This window comes from Bombus pyrosoma, linkage group LG17, assembly GCF_014825855.1.
Source record: "Bombus pyrosoma isolate SC7728 linkage group LG17, ASM1482585v1, whole genome shotgun sequence".
Classification (NCBI taxonomy): domain Eukaryota; kingdom Metazoa; phylum Arthropoda; class Insecta; order Hymenoptera; family Apidae; genus Bombus; species Bombus pyrosoma.
The window spans coordinates 2,694,319-2,720,030 of record NC_057786.1 but is presented as its reverse complement, the minus strand read 5'-3'; the positions used below and the strand labels follow the sequence as shown (position 1 = coordinate 2,720,030).

The following is a 25,712-nucleotide window of genomic DNA, read 5'->3' as shown; positions in this document are numbered from 1 at the left end:
TCCTTACGACGATTATACTCGTCGTACTACGAAATAATATTTCCATTTCTTCACTACTATACTCGTCGTAGCATTTGATATTGCCATTTCTGTGCGACGAATAAACTCGTCGTAGCACTTAATACTGCCTTTTCCTTACGACGATTATGCTCGTCGTATTACCAAATAATATTTCCATTTCTTCACTACTATACTCGTCGTAGCATTTAATATTGCCATTTCACTGCGACGGATAAACTCGTCGTAGCACTTAATACTGCCTTTTCCTTACGACGATTATACTCGACGTACTACGAAATAATATTTCCATTTCTTCCCTACTATACTCGTCGTAGCATTTAATATTGCCATTTCTCTGCGACGAATAAACTCGTCGTAGCACTTAATACTGACACCTCCGTCAAGGTTAGAGCAGTCTGAGACTCTCGGGTTGAGTTCTCGTTTCGTCCAACGTCGCCTTAGGATCGTTGCATTGTGAAACACGTCGAATAGGGCAGCTGGTATTTTGGATGAAAAATGTGCAGAATCGCGCGTCTAACGTCCCGCAAACGACGAACTGGGCAAACGACCAGAGAGATCGAGATCGATCCTGCCACGCTTTTTACCTTGAATTATTCACGGATCGCAGCTTTCACGCGCTGCGACAGGGTCTTTGGAAAATATTTACAATTCTAATGGAAATCTGAAAAGGCTCACCTGCTACGAGCAGTATGGTCTTTTGTAGTTGACCGTCGTCGTTAGAATCGGCCGTTTCATCTGAATTCTAATTAGTCCTAGATTATTGCTAGTCCTCTGGCACGAAAATTGTCTACGAGGGATAGACAACTGTGTTTCGTGTGCTCCACGTATTACAGTCCATAGCTATTACGATTTAGTTATCGTTGCAACTGTACAAACAGGAGACTAACGTTAGATATAAGTAGTAAAAAATGGTAAAGTAAGTGCGGAATATATTTTTCAATCCGACAGGACGATAAGTGATATCTGAACCAACCTTTTATTTTTTATCATTCGACTCCAGCGGAGTCGGATTTCTGCTATTTTCTACGCGCACGATCTCGTTCGCAAGTAGCCGGACATTTATTACTGATTTTATACGAATATCTTGCTTCAGTTTCTTTTATGCATTTATTATGTTGTCCTAGGATTTCGATGTCACTTTTACGCAATATTAATTAAGCGATGTTTATTTATTTATTTGTCTACTTAGTTAGGGGAAGAAAAAGTAACCGAGTATTATTTATTAAATATACGTAGAAATTAAATGTATAAAGTTACATGCCAACATGCGGTAAATCACAAAGTAAGATGGACTAGATAAGCTACGGTACAACAAATTCTAAATTAAATGACTGGCCTGAGAAAAAGTATTAATTGAGGAATAGACACCATTGAAGTTTAATAACACTGGCTTGAAATCCATATATGTATATATAATAGTATTAATAATGTATTTATTACAATATTTATTGACAAATAATATAAAGATAGGAAGACATATATAGTATATATAATAGTACATATATTTATTATAATAAATATTCTAGTATTATTATACATAGACATATACTATTAAACATATTAAACATACTTAAAACGCATACAGCATACATAAACGTATTAAAACTATGAATTATATATTAATACTATTATATATGTCTATATATGTTAATAATATATTTATTATATACTATTATGTATGTCTGTATATGTCTATATATAACAGTATTAATGATATATTTATTATAATATATATTATGTATTATTAGATATATTATATATGTCTTTGCTTATTATTATATTTGTTAATAAATATTATAATAGATATATCAATAATACTATTATATATAGACATATATGATAGTACATAATAAATATATTATTAATACTATTATAAAATCTGGTACTAAATATATTATTAATATATATGCGTATATAATAATATTAATATATGTTTAATATTGTTAATACGTTTTATGTATGTTATATATGTTTTAAATATGTTTAATATGTTTAACATATTAATATGTCTAATAGTAATCTAGTACTAAATATATTATTAATATATATACATATATAACAGTATTAATATATGTTTAATATTGTTTTAAATATGTTTAATATCTTTAACATATTAATATGTCTAATAGTATATGTCTGTATATAACAGTATCTTATTATAATATATATACTTATTATAATATATATATGTATTATTAGATATATGTCTTTGCTTAGGTACCTTTATATTATTTGTTAATAAATATTATAATAAATATATCATTGATACTATTATATATAGACATATATAATAGTATTGTTAATACGTTTTATGTATGTTATATATGTTTTAGATATGTGTAATATGTTCAACATATTAATGTATATATATTAATATACATATATTAATCTAATACTAAATGTATTATTAATATATATACATATAATAATATTAATATATATTTAATATTGTTAATACGTTTTATGTATGTTATATATGTTTCAAATATGTTTAATATGTTTAACATATTAATATGTCTAATAGTACATGTCTATATATAACAGTATTAATAATATATTTATTATGATATATGTTAACAAATAATATAAAGATACGTAAGCGAAGTGATACGAAGGTATATCAAGATGATAAGATCATCGAAAAAATATTGCCTGCCGTCTGGTCTTTATCTGTTAATCTATTTAATGTGTCTATTTCTCGCAGAGTATTCCTTCATTATATTTCTATACCTCTTACCTTCCGCTAAATTACCAATTTAATTTAAGATTAATAAACACAAGGACAGAGCAATGAAAGCCCATATTTTCGTTTACTCGTCCTTCTAATAACTTTATCAATACAGCAGAACCTCGATTGTCCGATATTACGTAATCCGGATAATACGGAAAGGTCTATCAGTGTTCGTAAATCATACAATAAAATCATAGAGAACGTTTGATAGCATAACATTGTACGTGTCTTTAGGTTTAATTAATCGTCTAATCGATTGAAAGTTCAATTAACCGCTTTCACGATATCTGACTCTTCACGCTATTTTGTCTGTGTCGACTACTATCTTTTATTCGTTGCTATTTTATATTTTATTTCAAAGAATCTAAAATCGAGTAGAGTTGGAAGCTTCTCGAAAAATACAAAGCAATTGGCCGTATCGTTTGCGAGTAAATATCGCTGATATTGTCCAAGGGCAACATGAAGATCGCGAGACAACAAGGTCATAAAATCACAAAGGAAACTAAATTCGTCAGATGTTTATGCGAAGTGTGTAAACACGTCAGCGCTTGGGTGTATGCGTGTGTCTGAGAAGCGAAACACAAGCGAAACAAGCTTTCCAGTAAAAGTGGGAAAACTGTTTACAAGCTTACAAAATAATTATTTGCCAAGCACATAATCTTTCGATAAACGGATTGTCCGATGGAACGTTATTTTTCTAATTCTCCGTTTTTAACGCTTCTTAACGCATCCGACAAACATATATTTTTCTCAGCGATAAAAAAGGCTCCAAAGAGAATATAACGTTTAACAATCGCAGTATTTTACTAAAAACCAATGGGCGTATTTAAAAATATTCTTAGAGGCGTGTTTCAGCGCAATATCCTTGAAAACAGTTTCTTCCATAGAGAAGTATCCAGCAATGTTTACAAATATACCGTGTCACGCTCCTGCCTTTTTTGTCAGTGCCCATGCGATATTTTCGTTGCCTGGAATTCCTTTCTCAGTGGCAACCATTTGTCCTAAAATATTCCCGAACAATCTTCTGGTAAAAGCTCGCAAAATACCCCATGACGCTTATCCCAGAAGCTCGAGCGAACGCGCATTCAGCAAACTTTTCAATATGACTTTTTACGTCGACAGAATTCCGTGAAAATGGAAATTTCCTGCTTTCGAATCTTTTCGAAAAATACGGGACAGCTCAGGTTTCTTTGTGCTCGTCAGAGCGTACGGTCGTTAAGGCGTTAAGGGAGAGATAACCGCGCGGTCACCATGGCAGTTGAGTCATTGAACCATCGAGTCGCAGCATGGCTAGAGAAGATCTTTTCTTTAGAAATTGACGCGCTGGCTCGTCTCGGTTTGTCAAAGAACGGGTCACTGGTTCGCATCGTACGGCGATTATTTCGCCTGGCGAAATATCTACGTGCACGTTATGCGAATAAATCTTCTACTAGCGTCAGCAAACAGGTAGAAAATCATTATTACGCGATCGGAATAAATGTTAAGGAGCGTGGCAAGAGGGTTAAGATACCACTTCACCCTTGGTTCGCAGCGTTCCTTCATTTACATGACAAAGTGGTCGCGTTTTCTCATCGCCTGGGAACCTTTTCCACCTCTTTTGCGGTTCGCGCTGCACGGCAGACCGGCACACGCTGGTCGATTCCGAGCACGCAGCAATCGTATTGAATACATCGCGACCTCGCCTCCGTTACGTTTACCCAGACCGGACGAGTGTACTAATCGCAAATCGCCACTCGACGATGGGGGATACGCATGGAGGATGCCACGGGCCAATGCGAAATATCCGCAACGACAGCGAACATTTCGCGAGCGTAGTGTGCGTGATCGTGGGTACACGGGCGGCTCACAGGCCGATCGGTATAGCTATGTTATCGTTGAGACCGAGGTAAATAAGGCTTCTTCGAAATGGTTGTAAAAAACTGGCGATGCTAGCGGCGAGGATGAAAAAACAAGGAAAGAAATGATTTTATCGCAAAAGATTTATTGCGCAGGAAAAAGATTGTATCGTAAGATGATGTACAAATGGACTTAACTGCAGTGCAGTCGACGTAGTGCGTGAATTTAAGCGAACTTAATCGACGCAGTTTAGGGACTTAATTGATTTTTCAACTGAGAAGTCTAACGATAGATTAGTTTCCGAACGACTTAGCCAATTTTCAGGGAACGTTGGGCTTGCGCTAATTGGCTTCTCAACCCTCTGTGTTTCAACACCCGCCGCAGAAAACTTTTAAGTCCGCAGTTGCATGAGTCATATTTCGAAATTTCATCGGCCCTGTAACGAGACACGGCTGTCGTGGCTATGCTGAAACCAATCTAGAAATGTGTGTGTGTGTGTGTGTATTCTAGATATATGGAAGTTGACAAGATATTCATCTTAAAACACACACACGTTTCTATATCATCTACATATATATGTGGAAGTTGACAAGATATTTATCTTAAAACACACACACACGTTTCTAGATTACACTTACAGACACATGTTTCTATGTCATCTACATATATATATGGAAGTTGACAAGATACTTATCTTAAAACACACATACACGTTTCTAGATTACACTTACACACACACACGTTTCTATGTCATCTACATATATATATGGAAGTTGACAAGATACCTATCTTAAAACACACATACACGTTTCTAGATTACACTTACACACACACATGTTTCTATGTCATCTACATATATATATGGAAGTTGACAAAATACTTATCTTAAAACACACACACACACACACGTTTCTATATTATCTACATATATATATGGAAGTTGACAAAATACTTATCTTAAAACACACACACACACACGTTTCTATGTTATCTACATATATATATGGAAGTTGACAAGATATTTATCTTAAAACACACACACGTTTCTATGTTATCTACATATATATATGGAAGTTGACAAGATATTTATGTTAACACACACACATTTATAGATTATATGTATGTATACACACATTTCTAAATTATGTATATATATATATATACACATTTATAGAATGTATAAATGTATATATGCACACACAGATTTATAGAATATATATATGTATATATGCACACACATTTCTATATCATCTACATACGAATACATATAGTATATATATGGAAGTTACAAGTTACTTATCGCAAGCGTATATTTAACAGCCGTTTAAAGGGTATAAGAAGACTTAAATACGGTCTCAGTGAATATTGAAGTTCATCAGTGCAATGGATAATAATTGGCTATGCTAATTTATAATAACGGATAATAATAATCGACTGATTCGATTTTTTGGTTTTCTATGTATACACACTGTTACATTATTGTACACGTTATGTATCGTTTAAATGTCTTGTAATTTTCATGCACGTGTATTTTCAAATTGGTTTCATGACTTGATCAGTATAGTCGTGATATAGTCGAGTCTCGTAACAATATTTAATCAGTTAGCCGTTCCTGACGAGTTTACTCGTCATGAGGAAATAGCACTATTTCGTGTTATGACGAGTGCTGCCAGTAATAAAACTAAAATATAAAACAGTCGTTCCGTTACAATTACGACAGTCATTTCGTTAATTCTATAGTACAACAGCCATACTCTGTGTTTGACGAGTATACTCGTCGTACGGGATCGTCAACTGGAAAAAGTCGTCTCCCCGTCGTTTATTTCAGTTATTAAAAACGATCATTCGCGATATTTCACATCCCACAACGTTCAACTTTATTTTCCAGAAACAATTTCGCTTAACCCGTTAACTGCGGAATTTTGTTTAAAAAATCCCTTACGAGGTACGCAGGTAAAATTAAACAACGACGAGTATATACGTCGACCGCAGGTTAAATGCTCTTACTATAAATTTTACGAAGAGAATAAAGCAAGACGAGGGAGCATCACATTTTCATTCGAAAAAAAATTAATAATCAAATAATCAAAATTAATAACCAAATAGTCAAACTTTTGTTTTTTATAAAATACATAATTTTACTGGAAGCATAAAAATAAAATACCAACAAATATCATTTATATTATTTTTATTAAAATTTTCACTTCTTTTAGTAAATGGTAATTATCTGTTTTACACGACGAGTATACACGTCCACCGTGACAAAGTAAAGTTTTGCATCGACGTGTGTACACGTCGAGTGCAGTTGACCGGTTAACGTATCCAGCTACGACCAGTCGTTTCTCGAGCGATATCGAAGAAATGACGCATAAAATTTGCTCGAATTTACGGCTATCCGCAACACTGTGTTTCGCTATCGTCGCTGTTGCCAATACCTCGCATTTGCTCATGGAGATCGCCTATCCGTCATGCAAACTATCCGCAAAATTTCATTTCACGTTCCGTTTCCCGTCTTCTGTTCCTCGCGTAACTTTTTCGCCGAGCAGTGGCTCGGTTCGATCGCTGGCGTGGCAGCCGAATCGATTCGTCATCGATGCGCCCGACAGGCAGACTCGTTTCGTGTTTCGTCCATTGTTTTTGCTCATCGCAGTCGAAAGTTGACGTCAATACTTGCGTCGTGAGGTCCTTCTTCGCGTGGATCACGAGCGTTTGCCTCGCCAATTCGATGGCAAACGCGGAAGTATCGCTGGCTACGTCGAAATGCTATCCGGTTTCGTAGGACGAATTTATACGACGACTTTCGTAGTCGCAGCGCACAGTCTTTTTACAAAACTAACGTGTAAATACGATTGAAAATTAAGGAAAATTAAAATTACAATACAGTTGCAAAGTACCGCAACGGTTAGCTACTTAGTTGCACATTTCCCACAAGTTGCATTTCCATTGTGAAATTGTTCGGACGAGTCTTGTCGCGTATGATCGGATTACGAATTTTCGTGCATCTACGGGAAATTAGTCAGCTTGAGTGGAAGAAAAATAAAAATGCAATTATGGATACGACTGTATTTATTGTTGTTTATTTGCTCGTTTTGTTTCGTTTTGGTCTACAAATATTCGAAACATGTTGAAATTTATGAATATATTTTAGTTAGCACTGAAAGTGCAATTGAAGCAGTGCATTGTAACTACTCTTTACGCATGACGAGTATACTCGTCGTGACACGAAATATTGCCATTTCTTTATGACGGGTATACTCGTCAGAAACAGCCAACCGATTAAAATGCAATATTATTTAACAGTCGTTTTTATATGGTTCCTGCCTTTCATTGGCTCAAACCTGCCCACTTTTTATCGACGTCTGCAAACTGGGTCGTTCGAGACCTCTAAAGTTTTTTTAGGTTTTCGTGTTTTTAAAAAAATCCCACAGAATTCTCGAATGCTGTTGCAAGCTTCTAGAATGTCATACAACAGTGTTTGTTGCTACCAGTGTTATCTAAATTTTTCTAACCAATAATTCATTTTTAGTATAACAATTTTTGTAAGGAAAGCGCATCTATAACAAAAATAGGGGAAAAATGAAAAATGAAATAAAATAATTGGTTGAAAACGAACCTGTTAATATTCTTTAATAGTCGTTCTCGATAAAATTTCTCGTTTACGTTATTGCGTTCGGATTGTACGAAAACCGATCTGCATTTTAACGAAACGCGTTGTTATCGTTTACGCTTTGTTTTCTGGAAACAATTAATGAAATAATTACTACAGCAAATTTCTGTCATATCGTTTGATTATCGATAATAAAGTATTTACATTTCTTTCCCTAATGACGCGTAATAATAAACATTTCACTAATGATGCCACCCATTCCGATCAATTCTTTTTTACATGTTTGCTTCGTTGGCGATTGAAAATAAAAGCAACAATTGTATTTTGATTCTATAATAACAACTTCAGAGCAATTGTACAATTAACTCTCGTATCCATTTTACAGTAATTAAAACCATGTGATTCGCTAAAAACATGTAAACGACGATACACGTGCGCAAATTTTTTCACTACATTCAACCGATTGATTTTCCATTTTCGACCGCCTTCTCTTTACTAAGTGGAAGGATTTTAAAAAAATTGCACATCGATATCGGTTTCTTATTATTCAAGCGCACAATGTAAAACGTTCTGTTTATAGCGTTCATTGCATTTTTGCTGTTTCACTTAACAGTAGTTTCACTTAACTGCATTAAGATACGGACGAACCTAACCTCAACCTGATTCCAACCTAACCTCAAACGAACATATTTTACAAATTCGCATAGAATTTTTCACGAGAATCTGTCCTATGTCGATTCTTTTATTCGTTACTGTCATTTCAAAATAATAATAATAATTTCTACTTGTTTTTCTACTGTTCCACTTAACAATAATTGTAGCGAATTCTCAACTAAGTGGCCATCAATCAGGTTGCGACTGATCGGTTGATGTCGCAAACCAGATTAACGTTCAACGTGGAGTACGTTTAGGTTATTTATTTGTACTCTTCATTACACTCAAAGAGAATCACTAGCACATTAAGGTATAGAACTAAGTTATGTTTACTTAATATGGTTTAGTGTAATACGGAGAGTTCTATGGTCTGATGAACGCTATTTTAAGACTCTGTTCACGCTACCTCAAAAAGCTTCGCATGGTTCTTATGTACTAACTTTCCTTCTTACGTCTATCTACTTGATACCAGACGTTTACTTTATACCTGACCCATCGGCCACTTAGGCTGTTTATTAGTCTCTTAATGAGATCCGGATCATAAGCTGTACAACTTGGCAGGTAGGAAATTTGGACTTTCCCAAAAGAGGCAGATGTGCTGTCCGAGTCATAAACAGGCGACCAATCCAAATCCCGAACAGTCCCACAAACATTTGGGAACGTTGGGTGGGAACAAATCCCAGCGAACATTTTCTATGGAAAACCGCGTGAATTGGCGTCTGTAGTTACCAACAGTCGGTAAACGAAAGACACGAATCGGCGTGTGTTAATTTCACGGATGAATTGACTTATCGGCAATGTTATTATTTTCTCGCAATTGCGCCCCATCAACACCATGTGCTCGTTGCAATAATGCCAGACGAAGGATATTAGGAAATTATATAGCAGTTACGCACTTTGAGGAAATCGATTTCATCCAGAGGATTTAATGGCGAAGTTCGAGTTTCACGATAACATGGTGTTTAGTCATTGATGCTTGTCACTGATTACATCTATTCATTAATTCATTTTATTTTCCACTCTCCCTCGTTTCGCCCTATTACCCTCGCGTATCTCATTCTTGTCACTTCTAATTACCACGCTGTTATTTATGCTTGCCAATACCTGGACACATAATCTTCATAATCTTTGTATTTAACGTTGTAACGAGGATACTTGTGTTTTCTTTTAATCAAAAAGAGCACATAATTGCACAGTGGGTACTGTGCAGTAGAAGATTAAGGAAAATTGAAAATAAACAGCTGCAAGTAGAACGTACACTGAAGATAAAGCTGAGTATTCTACACACTCGTCTCACAGCTTTAGGTGACACGTTATTCCGTGTATTTCTCGCCTTTCTTTTTCTTTTTTGCTTTCCGTTCTCCGACTTTTAGAGGAACGTGTGAGAATTGAAAAACAAAAATGTGGAATATCCGCGAGATTATATTTCGTGAATAAAATACAGCGCGTAAGATTTGATAAATTGAACAATAAAACGAGGTATATGAAAACACGCGTATCTTTATATTCGCAAATATCTCTGCCGGTATAAAATGGCGGTAAAAGAAAGCAAAAGTGAAGCTATCGGTTGGCGGGCAGTTTGAATTCTATAGAATTTATATATCTCTATATTTTTTCGTCGTCACCACGTATTATGTGCATTTTTGCACTCTCGAATTTCTCCACAAACGCGCGGAAATCCGAGATCTGACCGCTAGTCATAGTACGAAGTGGACGAGGAAAAAAACAACAGGAGAAAGAAGACGAAAGATAAAACAGGAACGAGAATCGAGAGTTTCGAACGGCAGAGCACTGTCGTGTGCATGGGAACCGCGAGCGACAAAAAACCAGTGCACAGTCGGCCGGGTTCGCGTGGCCGCGAGTGCCATCATGCGATCAGATCGTTTCGGGTCACCGATTTATCGATTAGTCTTGTCGATTTACTTGCTTCGTTTTTTCCGCCCGAATGAATGACTTCTTTATCTCTGGCAATAGTTGAAGTGGTGAAGTCGTGGTACGAGCGCAGCGTCTGGACCACTTTATTATGTAGCGACCGAGCCAGGGCGATCTAGTCGCACCACTTCTCCCCCTGAATTTCCCCCAATTCTTACGCAAAACACGCTTTCAGAAGCAGGTAGATTTTCTACCTTTTTTCTTTAGAAATGAAAAACACCAGGAATTTTGTCCGAGATTTTGTACAAAATCTCGAACGAGTTGATTGTATGCGTTTTCGATGTTTTAGGTTGACGGTAAAACAGTAGCAAAAAAGGTGCACGTAAAATTATTGTTTTCGTAAAATTCAAGGTATCTTTTATACCTCGATTTATAAATTCGCTTAACATCAGTGTTATCTTCCTTTCTAATATTAAATTCTTGAGTTTTGTTTTCACATTTTTGATCGTTTTGATCATTTTTATTCGCCATAGCATATATACCTGTATATTTTTATAATTTTGGGGATGGGAATTGTACTAAAATCGTTTACCACGTAAGAAATTGCTGCGCCATAAGCATAGTTTCTCTATTTAAAGAATCAAACGCACGTACGGCACATCTCGCGGGCAAAAAGAGAAGTCGAGTACCTCGAAGCTTACGATTAGCATACGGTCACCCGACGGTTATTCAAACTCATTTCTCTCGAAAACAAAGCCTCAAAAGAAAAAATGTTACTCTTCTTTTCCGACTTATTTTTTCACGTACAATCACCACTCCAACCCTTGTATATGTGTCTATGTATGTATACGCTGCGCACGTATATCGTCACACGTGCTTCTTCTCCCTCCTATGCACGTAATTTTTTTAATAACTTACTTCACTTTTCTCTAACTTTTTTTACTACAAGAACACAGTAATAACACACGTAGCATGTAGAATAAAGCTGCCAGTCAACAACAGGTTGTTATGTACACGTACGTCTACACAAATAGTTCAGTTTTCGAAGATTGAAATATGATACGCAGATTTTCGTCTACGCGACGCGTCTGTGTGCCTAATCTGCTGTGCTGTTCGAGGCTGCACTGTATGTGTGCACGCATATACATAAGACTCGAGGATGTATCAACTGGTTCGACGTAACTTAAAATCGAAAAACAGATAAGAATGATAAAAAGCGCGTCATACAAGAGTTATTAACATTCCCATGTCGAAATATGTATCTAGTTATGGTAATTGCTACTAATTATAGCGAGCAAAGCTACAAGTTCTTGGAATTTATCTTATCGTGGTGAAATGACTCACGGGATATCATAGAAATATTTTGATATATCAAGTCAACCAGATATCCAACGCCAATTCGAAATACGTAGCGATCGCTATTTCGCGTGGCGCCACACACAACGCGGAAATACATCCACGTTAAAAGTAGCCATTTTCCATTACGATCGCTGACCATGCGAATAAGAAACCGCGCCATTTCGAAGGTCATTGTGGGTCTACAACGAAATCGGTGAATTTATGGAATTTATGAAAAATTTCGAAATTGTCAAGATGTGCGTAGTTTTGAAGAATAAAAAAAATTGGTACGAGAAATATTTGAGGTTACGTAGCCATTATGGTTCCGTCTCTTTAGCCATCTTCATAGAAATACATATTTAAATATATATTTGTCTATAAATAGTTTATTTATTTGTACGCGTATATGTTCATACGTAGTTCAGTTTTTTCAAGAGTCAAAATTGCACATTAATTATTGGATTGGCAACTAAGTGATTGCGGATTTTGTCAATACCACCTAATGACAAAATCCGCAACCACTTAATTGCCAACCCAATACATTGGATATTGTGGGACACAGAAACAACGTATAACATATGTTCTTCCTTTTTTCTTTTTCTCCGCGCGTTTCGTTGCTCGCAGTTTGCGAACGAATATCACACGTTGGGATCTCGCACGGCGAAATGGAACCGCAAACGGTGAAATATTTTCTAATCGTCTGCTGCTGGTTCGTTCACTGCGATCGCGATAACTGCGAACTTCGCAGCTCCAAGTTTAATTGCCATTTGCCTACGTGTAAAATTTGTTTCGTTTTTCCGGCAAAATTTGCTTCGTTTCAACGAATAGTGCAGCGTTTGTCACGTGTCTAGGGCCGTTTGAAACAAAATGATGGACAACGTAGTTGTCATCGTTAACATAAATAGATAAAAAAATAGATAAATAAATAAATAAAAGCAATAAATAATTCCACTGTCTTCGACTTAAATTTCATCGCAAATTAGTTAAATTTGCGAAGTCGATTAAAATTAGCAAATTCAATGGAAAAGTATAGACCAATAAGAATACTCGTTGCAAAAGCTTTGTCAAACGCAAGATGATCTGCACCAGCTGCCGCGACGAATGTCTTAAAAGTCGATTTTAACGCCAGCGATGAAACAGACTGTTCAATTTCGAAACTGAAGAGACAGCTGCTCCAGTAGAATCGGCTACGTTATTCGATAAACTCGATGAATTCGAATTTGATTGATTGACATTTGCAATTAATTTATATGTATATTTATATTATAAAAAATTAATTAATTGAGTAAATTAATTATTAATTGAAACATGTTATGCAAACTTAAATAGAGAAATTTCGAAAAAAATTTCAGACAGAAAAGAAATGCTGTGGGCAAGTGGTTTGCTATGGTCCACAGATTCTGAGCAGCGGTAATGTTACATGATGGCAGCAGCAATTTTATTAAAAATGTAATTTAATTATAAATACAATTTCAAGAACTTTGAAAATGAAACTATGCCAATTTTTAGTATAAAAATTCTCTTTTTTTTTTTTTTTTTTTAATCATTTGTCCCATTGACATAAACGCAGAATTACGCAAGAGAAGGATAAGATGATATTTAGCAAATGTCATGAAACACGGAATGGACTTGAAATGGATTACGTACATTTTTCTTGCTTTACGAGGCAAGGGCGCAAAATTGTAGGATATTATGGTCGATCGTACACGTCGAAACGATGTATCACATTTTGCGAAGGTATCTCACGATCGAAATTTCCTGAATTTCGTTCTTCGTTTCGAAAGCACGCGAGTTTGCATAGAAAAAGACGTCACATTACGGTTGGCAACTAAATGATTGCGGGCTTCGTCATTAGGTGGTGTTGAGAAAGTCCGCAATCACTTAGTTGCCAACAAAATGGATGGACGAAAAAAAATTGGAAAAAACATATTTGAAATATCGTTGATAATCTGCGATAACAAAGCATCAAACAAACTACGAAAGTTATGCAATTTGTCCATAAATCAACAGTTAAGTGTGTAGCTAAATCGCGTGACAAAAAGCGAACGACGACGAGTATACTCGTCAAGCACGGAGTACGCGTGGCTGTTATAACACAGAATTAAGTTTCAACGGAACGATTGTTCCATTTCTCAATTTTATTACTAAATTGCAATTTAAACAGCAAATTGTAGCTACTTTTTACGCACGACGAGTATATTCGTCAAGCAGAGAGTATGCGTGGTTGTTATAACACAGAATTAAGTTTCAACGAAACGACTGTTTCATTTCTCAATTTCATTACTAAATTGCAAATTAAACTGCAAATTGTAGATTTTTTTGATGCATTACGAGTATATTTGTTACGACACGAAATGTTGCCATTTTTTCATGACGAGAGTCCTGTTCTACGTATTTACGCTAACAACTGTGTATTATTGTTGGAAGGAACGAGCTATTACTTTGAACATTGCGACTGTTTCCTGTAAAATAAACAGCTGTGTTTCTCTTAGCTCGTTTGTTTTTCTCTCTATGCAAAATATGCAAATAATCTCTCGAAAATATGCAAAACACTTTGTGAATGTGCTCGCGCAGACATCCATCTTCTCTTTTAAGGTTACAGGTTTGTCGTCGTTGATACACCGTGTTTTCTAGTTCGGCAACGTCGAACCTTTTCTCAGCCAATCATTCTTCCATCTTTTTTCCCCCTTCCATTGTCTTACGCTCTCCTTTTAACAACCGTCCGCTAACAACTTTCTTGCTCTTCCAAATCGTTCGTATTTTACGCGACGCGATACGATCAGCGAACGAGCAAGAAGCGCGTAAAATTGAACGGACCAACGTCGGTCTGAAAAACCGACTCGCGAACGATATCGTCGTTTTTGCTCGATTTTATCGTTCAGCGAAAGTATCGCTGTCCCGCGCGTATCTTTCCGATCGATTTGCTGTGATCCATCGTCGCGCGGTCACGTGGCAAAAAGGACACGCGAGTTACGTGGCGACGCTCGTTTGCATCAGCCGCAAGCGTTCGAAGATCGTAAATCATCGTTTTTGTGAAAATCGATGCGAAAATAATAGAAGAAAACGGGGAAAGGCAGAAGTTTTCCCGCTTTTTCAAACTTGTAATCCTTGTATTGGGTTGGCAACTAAGTGATTGCGGATTTTGACATTAGATGGCATTGAGAAAATCCGCAGTCACTTAGTTGCCAAGCCAATATTTTACTGTATTTTAGCAACTGGTTGAAACTGTGCGAATTTGTATCATCTCTTCTTTGCACGAACAACGTATGAAGGAAAAAGCGAAAGATGGAAGCAAAGATACGGTCGATTTTCAACTCTGCGATTTTTCTATTGTATAGATACAGTGATACATGTACAGGGCGTTTCATCTAACTTGATCTGCTTGATAGATTCGTTCGTTTATCGTCGTGAAACGAGTATTGAAATTAATGGCAAACGTTTCTTGGTTTTCTCATTGCAGGTCACTTAAATGCTTATCGTTGAATTTCTTTCTTTTTTCCTTTTTACCAGCTGTAAGATTACTGTTGTAATGAAAACATGTAGTCGCGTTTAAAAATACTCGGATGATGTTGAAATGTCGACAAATATAGGAAAATATGTCAGTATGTTTCATAATAATGGAATTTCAGTTTGGGAATTTCGTCAACTAACGAACAATGTATATCTTTGCAGAAGGTAAATCATCCAGCAATGACGACTTAACTCGTCTTTACCGACGAGTTAACTCGCCTTTTCAATGTACCTAACCTTGACGATATATCTTCTTGCCTAACACATTTGCCCCTCTAACCGAATATTCTCTTGGTCTGATGCTTTCTCCTATCGTAAAAACTAAGCGAGATGTTTAAAATAGTGAAATTAGGCGAAATACGAAATATCTATACGAACGTATACGAACATACTAAAATAGACACGATGTACTGTTGTTTTTTTGCGGAAAGAAAGACGTACAAATCTGTGGTTAAACATACACTACATATAGCTGGCTATTAAATGCAAAATTAATTAATAAAATTAATACTCGATATCTAATACTGTCTGTTATTTTTCTGTTATAATTTCTCTGAAAACTGTACGATTTTAATTTCCAAATTCCGTGTTTTCAGTAAATGCACAATATATAGTGGCAACTAAGTGATTGCGGATTTTGTCATTAGGTGGTATCGACAAAATCCGCAATCACTTAGTTGCCAATAACAATATACATAACAATAGGAGAAAATTGTCGAGTTATTATTTATGGTTGCCTGGACGGTCAAGAATAAGCGCCGAAGACCAGCGAATTTCTAGGTTAGAAAAAGTTTCTCACATAAGGTTTATGTTTGGGAGTTTTTTCAGCCCAACTCTCCTTCAGGCCCTGCCAGTGTTTTGTGTACAATTTCTGTGAAGGACATTTGGTCGAGGCACGAGCATGTGAGGTTTATAAGTGAGCGTTAGTCGTGTTGTCAGGCTGTTGAAGATAAGTCGCAGAAACAGATATACAAGTTTGGAGAAACAGTAGAGTTAGTTTTATTTTACCGGGAGAGGAGAAAGTGAATTGGCGAAGTAGCGGCAATGTTAAAAAAGAAACGTTTGGCGGAAGATTGGAAAGAAAACAGTGTTAATTGTTTAAGAAAAATTGTATTTTCAATATTCCAAAACGTTTACACAATTTCGTCGAACGTATGGGACAGCCACCTAACCACACGTTAAACTTACGTGAGTAATCATAATTAATTTCAGTTTTATTTGGATAATTTAATTGCTGTTTAATTCTCTGTGTATAATTAGCATTGATATTTGGAACATTCTGCGATATCAAAATTCGAACTTTCTCGGTGTTCCCTTTTTTTTTTTAATATATTTTTAAAATATTTTTCTTAATATTTGAACGACAATACAGATAACAAACAATAACTCGAAAGTATTTTTTACGTTATCTACGTGGGCTATTGTAACATAACGTAATACATTTTTCTTGGTATTTTGCTATATTTACTGAAAATACAGAGCTTGGGAATTACAATTGTACGAATGTGTTGTCGCTGACTATACGTGTAGCTATATAGAAAGCACGAAGGAGCGGCAAAAGTTTTTATGTTTGGCAGGGAAACCTATAATAGTCGAAGCGTTATACGCGTTGCCAACGGAAGAGAATAATAGCGTGGTAATCGCGAATCGTTTGGACATGCAAGGTCGGTCTGTAATAGCTGAAACACTTTTCTTATCAACTCGCCTAATGTCTTTCCGACAACGATAGCTTTTGCATGGAAATTAAATTCTAGCGGTGCAAGCGTGCGTTTCTAAAAATTATATATATATATATATGTATGTCTACACTGTGTTTGGTTTACCTCGAACCAGGACACAGTATTTCAGACAAAACTTGTATCGTGAGGACAGCTGCTCAAATATTTCGAAATGCACGAATAATTCGAAACAATGCTTCGGACAAAAATTATATCGAAGAGGAGAATCGCTCAAATATTTCGTATAGTTTGAATGATAGGAGAAAAGATGTCAGATTAAAGTTGTGTAGTATTGAGGGGGACAAATGCTCAAATATTTCGAAAAGTACTAATAATTCGAAACAATGTTTCAGATAAAAATTATATCGAGGAGAATTGCAGTTTTCTAATGTTTCCAAAATAGTCATTCAGTATCGAGCATTAATTTTAATTAACTAATTTGTATTGCTCTCTAAAATTCGAACGTTTTCATGACGATATAATTAAGCGGATGGTGCGAAAAGCACGAGTTTCGTAGTGTTTTGAAAACGTCCCAATGTCAGCTACAAGAACACGTAAGAAAACACGAAGGTCTTCAAGGTATACAAATTCCGATGTCATCTTCGCACGAAGTTTGAAGATCAAACACACAAAAATATAGCGTGTTTTTTTATAGCAAATTTTGTCTGAAACATTTTTCCTATCGTTTGTATTTTTCGAGATATTTACACGATTCGAGATAAACCGGACACGCTGTATATACAACTATACCTCAACTCTGTATAGTTTCACATTGGATTCTCCTGTTTCGTAAGATTTCTCCTTTTTTTCCTCCCACTTTACGTAATTGTTACAATATGGATGCACTTGAGCAGCTAGAGAATTCCAATTTTATGAGTCATCGAAATGTTTGTTTATAGTTTCAGACGCAATAATTACAATGGTGGTCTGTGTGTCTCGAATTACCGTTGATTCGTCATTAAAGTATCACGATACTAAAATAAAATTGTACATAGAGTAGGTCGCAAACTCAAACGCTCAAACTGTCAGTTTTATATCGACGGGCAAAAGGAAGAAAGAAAAACATCGTTATAGAGTGTTTGTCAATGGGACGCTTTGTCACTCAGTTATAAATAAACGAAATAAACAACGACGCATTTTCCATCGCAGAACTCAGAAGTCGCAGAACAATTTGATGATTATAAAATATAACAATATAACAAACACGATTGCCCGCTTCAGTTCCTCGTTTCGAAACGTTTTGCCCTCGCGCCCGGACACAAACTTTGCGTCGATTTATTGGCAAACTCCATGTAACATTTTGTTCTTTTTTCTTTTTTTTTTTTGTAAATCAAATTCTCTCAGTTTGGTCGTTTAACCAGTTGACTGCAAAATTTCGTTTTAGAAATCTGTGGTAGGGTTAGGTCGTAGAGCGCGTAAATAAGTACGAGCGACGACGAGTATACTCGTCAAACGCACCTTAATCCAATTTAACTGGTTTAGTTTCGGACACTCTGTACGTGGAACTTTTCATGGAAGACTTGCCTGGAATAAATTGCTTTTTTTTGTGATGTAAAATGAATTGATAAACATTCTCAGTCTCGTTGTTATGCGGTGACCTTGAGAAATTCGAGTCCATTTGAGCCATTGTATATAGTATAGTAATATATATATATATAGCGATGTAGCGAATATATTGAAACATTGGCGTCTTCTATTTATATTTTTCTGACAAATTCACCATTTATACAACGTGTAAATTATGGTCAGTTGGAAAAGGTACACATTTTGTGTCCTCCACAGTGTTGTGACTCGGATAGCAACGATAAAACGTACCATTTTTTGCTCTTGTTGTACAGATGGACAACTTGATTATACTTTGATAGGCGGACCATGTTGTTGCATCTCATGGGATCACAGCAAAATGCATACTTTTGGTAGAATAATTTGATAGAAAATTTTTCCCCCGTTCATCTGAAACGGTACAATTTGTTATTGGTCTGTGTTTATCTATAATTCTGCTTGTATTTATTTTGCACTCAACTCTGCTCATGGAAACTCAAAGAAAATCGTGGAGAAGCATATCACAGATAACGTGCACGTGTACAGTTATACATATAAAAATGTCAAATAATTTGTACAAATTTTAAGAACCTTGTTTAACCTTATCAGTATGTATACTTTTCGTCGTGAACAATACGTTTGTTGGCCTCAAGTAATTCTTTGTTCAAACTCCAGAAAAATGGTAACTTCAATATGGCAACATAACCTGATATTATATGTTATTTGATGTATTTAATTTGATATATGCAATCTGATACATATATTTTATTACAATATACCTCGGATTATATCAAATTATATTACTTGTGGTAGTATAGATTTACAGCACTCACGACAACAAGTTGTTCACACCTTTTGTAACACATTTCATTAAATTCATCGCTTTTCTCTCTACATTCAATTTCCATGCGAAAGCTGAATGAATTTCCGCTTCATACGGAAATGGGGTTTATTCTGTGCGATCGGAACGAGACAATGTAAATCGTTACAAGCTGCACGCAATGACGTGCAATTTCTGATAACAATCTTGTTAGCACATTTCTAATATCTTTTTATGCTTTCGCGGTGGTCATTCGTCGCCGTGTTCAGCACCAACTTTGTTGTACTGTCTCAAACAATGCGGTTTCGATTATACGCGCGTTCCTCTTTTCACTAATTTTATTTTCTTCCCTCTTTCTGTTTTCCTTTTCCACGTTTATTTCGTATCGATTCATTCAGCATATCTTTGCAATCTTCTTTATCACGGCGAAGTCGCGTTCCTGTGAAATTACATAATTCCAGGCGAATTGCGCTTGCATACAAGAAGCAATGGCATGCTCAAACACGTTCGAACGCGTTCTAACGCGTTCAATCACATTCAAACGCGTTCAAACACATTCAAACGCGTTCAAACACATTCAAACGCGTTCAAACACATTCAAACGCGTTCAAACACGTTCAAACACACGACGAAACGTTGTGGAACTTGAAAAATATCAAACGACGACCAGTACTCTTCGACGAGCTACGCAGTTGCGTCGTTTTGCTGTAATCGTACGCGAAGGCAAACGAAATCGGATGTTCTTCTTCTTCGAACATTTCTGGCAACTGTTCGAAATCGATGCCGCTGCTCGATGAATACGACGATGATTTCGGGGAGACAGTTCGCGCGATATCGTCTTGCAGCGAAGAATACAAAAATATAGCGAATGCGACAAGCGTAGGTTTTGAAACAGATTCTCGAAAAGAACGTGGTTTCCATAGTACGCGAATGTTTCTTCGTTGAAAAATTCCATCTTTTTTTCACGTTTATCTCGAATCAATTTACGTGTATGTATATAAGTAACAGTGTAGAGGTGCTGTATATGTGTTGTATATGTATATACATATACATACAATCCATATACAGGGTGACCTAAGAATCAGTCTTCGTGATTGTGTCAGCTACTTCTGTTAATGTAGCGAGAAGGATGTCCAGCGAAAATTAATCAGCTTCCCATCGACCATAAATCGCGACACGTAATCGTAGCGAGAATTTCGAAAAAAGCTTTGCTTCGATGAAAAGTCAAGGTCACCTCTGTTTCTTTAAATTGAACGATACACGTCCTCGTGCATCGTTCGATGGATTTCTAAATTTTTTTTTTTTGGAAAATTTATGCATTGAGTTCTGATTGAGAATTATAAGTAAATTATTGTGGTGTGGTACTATATCGTGTATAGTAGGTGATTATCGTCTGTTTGATTCTAGCTGAATCTAAAGTTTAAATTTAAAGGGCGATTTCTAAATTGTCGACAAAAAAAAAACGTTTCGGGTGGAAAAATGATTACTTGGGTCGAAAACATATCGCGACTTTAACGTCGCAAACTTGTCGTCTGAAAGGCAGTAAAAGACGACGACCACTTTTTCTTTGCTCCCGTGCTCTTTTCTCGCGAAGCGAGACTCCCTCTTAAAAAATAACAAATATATGTGTCATAAATAATGCACGGTGGAAATACGAACGTGTGTACGTACGTGACCGTGTACTTTAGTTTTTGCAAGTGAAGGGAGGGGGAAGAGGCTGCGCGACTACTCGTCCGAGAAAGCACCGTAAATGTAAAAAAACACGTACCATCAATTCACACATCGAAACCACATAAAACGATGGAATGTGTTGGTACAAGGTCACCGAGCTTGGCTCATACGTTCGCACAAGTCGTATCAAATTTTCTATCTGAATATTTGATACGACCGTCGTGTACTTCTGCAGCAAACTCCACTTGGAGACGCCATATTTTCCCATTCAGAAATTTCCGGTTGCTCGTCGAATTTCCATTCTGTCGTCGCAAGCTCGTTATACCGCGCGACACAAGAATCGCTCAGTCGTTTCTCGTTAATTTGATGCAAATTCACTTCGCGTTTACGTCGACGAAAGAGTTGCGCTCGGTGTAATTAAGCGTTGCTTGCCGCGGTTTCTGCGACTGTTGGCCTCCAAATAGCGGCACCGCGCGCTTGCAAACTCGGCTTAAGAGGAAAAACGGCCGCGCTCGCCGCTTGCCGAGGGTGAAACAGTGACGTAACGTCGATCTGGTGCAATGCGGAAGGCGGCTTTGCGCGGGCGGGGAAGTCTTCCTTCGCGTAAAATACGACCACGTTCGAGCGACCATCGAATCTGATGATTTGCTCTGATGAGAAGATCGATCTGTCGGATGATACAATCGTTGCTCGAGTATGCTATAATGCAATTGCATTCGATGTGTATGTAGTGACGATCGCGCTTAGTCACTTAGCTGTCGCGACCTCTTTGAAAACCGTGTACCTAAAATGGTACACGTCGCAGAAAGTAAGCGACGTGTACCGAAAATGGTACACGTCGCAGAATGTAAGCGACGGCGAGTATACTCGTCAAACACAGAGTGTGTATGTAACGAGCTGTTGTAATGTAGAGTTAAATTGCAATGAAACGACTGTTTTAGTTTTTTATTGACGCCTGACGAGTATACTAACCTGAAACTAAGCCTCGGACGAACAAATTCTATCGCATATTTTTTTCTTACTTTGTCATAACCAGTCACCTCCCACCTGTTTGACGCGTTATTCCGCCACACCCTCTATATGTTGAGTTGTAACAATAAATTCCTCCTATTGACAGTACACGCGTGGCCACGTTACAAATCTGACAGACGATTTAATTGCCGCGTGAAAATTCGATGACCCAGTTTTCCACTCAATTCACGTGTTCTTGACTCTACGACGTTGCTATTGGGGCTCGCAAGTGTCTCTGTATCTCAAATATATAATAATATAGACGTATACAAATATAGCATTGGTTTCTATCAGTTGGCAAGTCGAATGCGTTCAACAAATACAGAACTGCGTTCGCTGAAAACTCTGTCTCGAGGCACTGCAGTTTTAATTGGAAAGACGCCTGAAAGTTCACCATTCGTCCTGCTTATCGATCGACCATCGATCTCAGCTACCGACCAAGTCGAAGAACGTTGATGGACACCGTTGGACTTATTAGCAGATGGTAGATGTAACGAGGGAAGATGTAATCCCTCATTAATTCGATTTTCTGGTATAATTTCAGAGCGAGCTTTCTAACTCTTCTCGCTACGCTCAGAATTTCTGGCACCATAATGCCACAGTGGATACCCTTCCAAAGCCCCATTTTGGTGCCTAAATATCTGAAGACCTCATCTGGGTCAATTTCTGGCGTTTGGACTTCATTGAGCCTTGCTGTAGGATCCTTAACGAACCAGGTGTCCTTTTTGATGACCACCTGGAACCTTTGGCTTTTCTCCCCTGAGATGTCATACCTAGGCCCCTCAGGTATTCATGGAGCGTATCCATAACTTGACGTTGTGCCTTCCTCTCATCTTCACCAAGTAGGACGACGTCATCAGTGAAAGCTAGGATCCGGACTTTTCTATTACGTCTAACCACTGGTTTACTCTTCCATTACATCCAGCAACGGCTCTGAAGCTAAATTGAACAGCAGCGGTGACAATGGGTCACCCTGCTCGACTCCCCTAAGGATCTCCATCTCCACCCCTATATTATATTCAGTTTTAATTTTGGTTTTGCATATTGCAATGTTAGTTTCTTTGTACATTTCGTGCATCACTTTGATTATAGAGCTGTGCACAGGCTTCCTCGCCAGGTAAGGTTTTATCCACCAATGGGGTACTCTGTCAAACGCAAATGTACCTCGCAACGTGGAAATCTTCTTTTGGACGTGCAGGTTTGTCAGGTGTGTGAAGTTGCACGTTTGAAGTTTCACGTTAGACGAGTTTGGCGATTCGCCCTGACAGTGTCAGATTGTCGTTGATTCGCGGCTGAGAATCATTGCGAATCGACGTGCCCATCAGGCATTAGACCGCTAAATTTTGATGGTACTTGCCTTATCATTCGATCAAGACATAACGAGCACAGTTTGCGGGCTCTCGCCCCGAAGCAGCTGCGTCGTTATTATGCAAATGACTTTGATACGCCTACCGTTCACCTATCACTATCGTAATATGCCTAATCTGCCACTGCCGGAGGATGTGTGCAAAAAGTCATTGAAATGCTCCGCGCGTGGATACGTAGCTGTACGCGCTTTCAGCCAATGAGATGCCACGCGACGTGATACGTTTCCTTTTTCTTCTTTTTTTTTCTTTTTTTGTATCCTACATCGTAAAATTGTAGATCCGCAGATGACATGTTCGAGAGGAAATCGTCCGGCGTTTATTCCTCGTACGTATGTACAGCGCCGTATAATCGAAACACTCCATTTCCTCCTTCCTCGTTCGAGCTACTTGCTCCATTTTCTTTCTGGTTAGTGAAAATCGATTGCTCGTTCAGATTAGCCTCGTCTCTATTCCATTTCTCCCTCTTTTTCTTCTCCGTGGAAGCCTCGATGGACAGTTTAATCGTTCAGCAGATTCGTTTCAATCTTCTGTTACTTTTATCGACTTGTATCGTTAGCGAGGTATAGCGACACTTAAGGAGCGCCAGGTGATTTCTTGCGAAACAACAAGAAGACGCTGTGGAACGAAATTGTTTGGTCCAAGATATTTAGAAGGAAGTCGAGGAGATGCAGTTGCTAGTTCTGAGTTGCTGATTGCTCGTCAAATATATAAATACAAATATAAATAAAATACCTCGCCTGCCATCCATGTTTGCTGTTTGCTATTTTCTCTCGTCAGCTGTTTACGAATTTATTTCCACCTGGCAAATTCTGTTTAATATTTACTGTATCGTATTCGATGCTTTATTCAAGCAAGCTTTTAGCATCGTATTTTTAATCCATTCAACTTTTCGAAAAGGAAGAAGAGATGATATAAATTGATACATAAATTTATGCACGCCAATGGATAAATCACAGTAAATTAGACGAAAATTGCGTGGAAACTGATTGTTCTGAAACCATTGGCAAGAATAATTATTATTGTAAGAGGGAAATGACGAACAGTCGCATCTGAGCATTCGCAGAATTCTTCGCGCTCTGTATGCAGATACCTACATAATCGACAGTGACGGCATAATGATTCAGAGTTATTAAAATGTTCAGAGATGTTTTGCAACCATTTGCTAAATCCGAATAATCAATAATAACAATAATTATAACAATGAGAATAATTAATTGCAATAGTAACGATCGTCGTTGATAAATAAATCGTGCGCTCGATATATTATACGAAACATTGCCATCTCTTCGTAACGAGTGTACTCGTCGTAACACAAAATATTCTTCATGACGTGTCTAATCGCCAAAAACAGCTAACTGCCTCTAAGGAGGATGAAGCTGACCTGACCATCGTTCGACGTTGGTCGCAAGCGGGAAAGGACCCTAACTATTGGCCGACACTTTTCAAGCGAAACGCTGGTCGTTTGTTTACGTCAGAAACGAATTCGTCAGCCAACGAAACACGCAGCCAGCACGGAAAGTGCTCTATCTCGTTTAAATCCCGCCGCGTGCATGTGTTTACAGCTAGTACCTGGACCCGTTGCAGGGACTACAATAGTCCTCTATCGATTTCTCTTCTGCAACCACGAGCTGCACTCATTTCAGATTCGTCCTTTTACATTTCCCTCTCTGTCGCTTGGTATCGCTGTTTCCGCTGCCTGGTCGCTTTGTCATTGTTGTCGATGCCTGCGTGGCAGAGTATCCGCACCAGCTTCCCTCTTTTCTCGTCTATCGTTGATTTGGGGCCACACATTTTCTATTCTGTCGTCAGACGTGTCAGCATCTTGGGTCGCCAGCAACGCCAGAAAAGTAACTGCAGTCTGGATAAATAATTTCTTACTGTATGGGTTTCTACTTGACTCTACTTCTACTTGAGTTTCTACTCTACTCTACTGATACTCTAGCAGCGCACAGCTTTTCACAGTTTCTGTCTCGTTCAGAGGAACTTGTTGAAAGGGCTGAGAGATTCTTACGAC

The 25,712-nt window shown here is 37.4% G+C and overlaps 1 protein-coding gene across 6 annotated transcripts in view; it reads left to right on the top strand.

Annotated features, from left to right (window-relative positions):
* LOC122576905 (phosphofurin acidic cluster sorting protein 2) overlaps positions 1-25,712 on the top strand; it is a 156,660-nt gene that overhangs the window by 3,881 nt on the left and 127,067 nt on the right. Inside the window, exon 1 of one of the 6 annotated variants that reach the window (XM_043747812.1) lies at positions 16,513-16,757. The exons of the other annotated variants lie outside the window; for them this stretch is intronic. The gene's annotated coding sequence lies outside the window, so the exon portion shown is untranslated. Of the gene's footprint in view, positions 1-16,512; positions 16,758-25,712 lie in introns of those variants that run through there. 6 annotated transcript variants of the gene reach the window in all.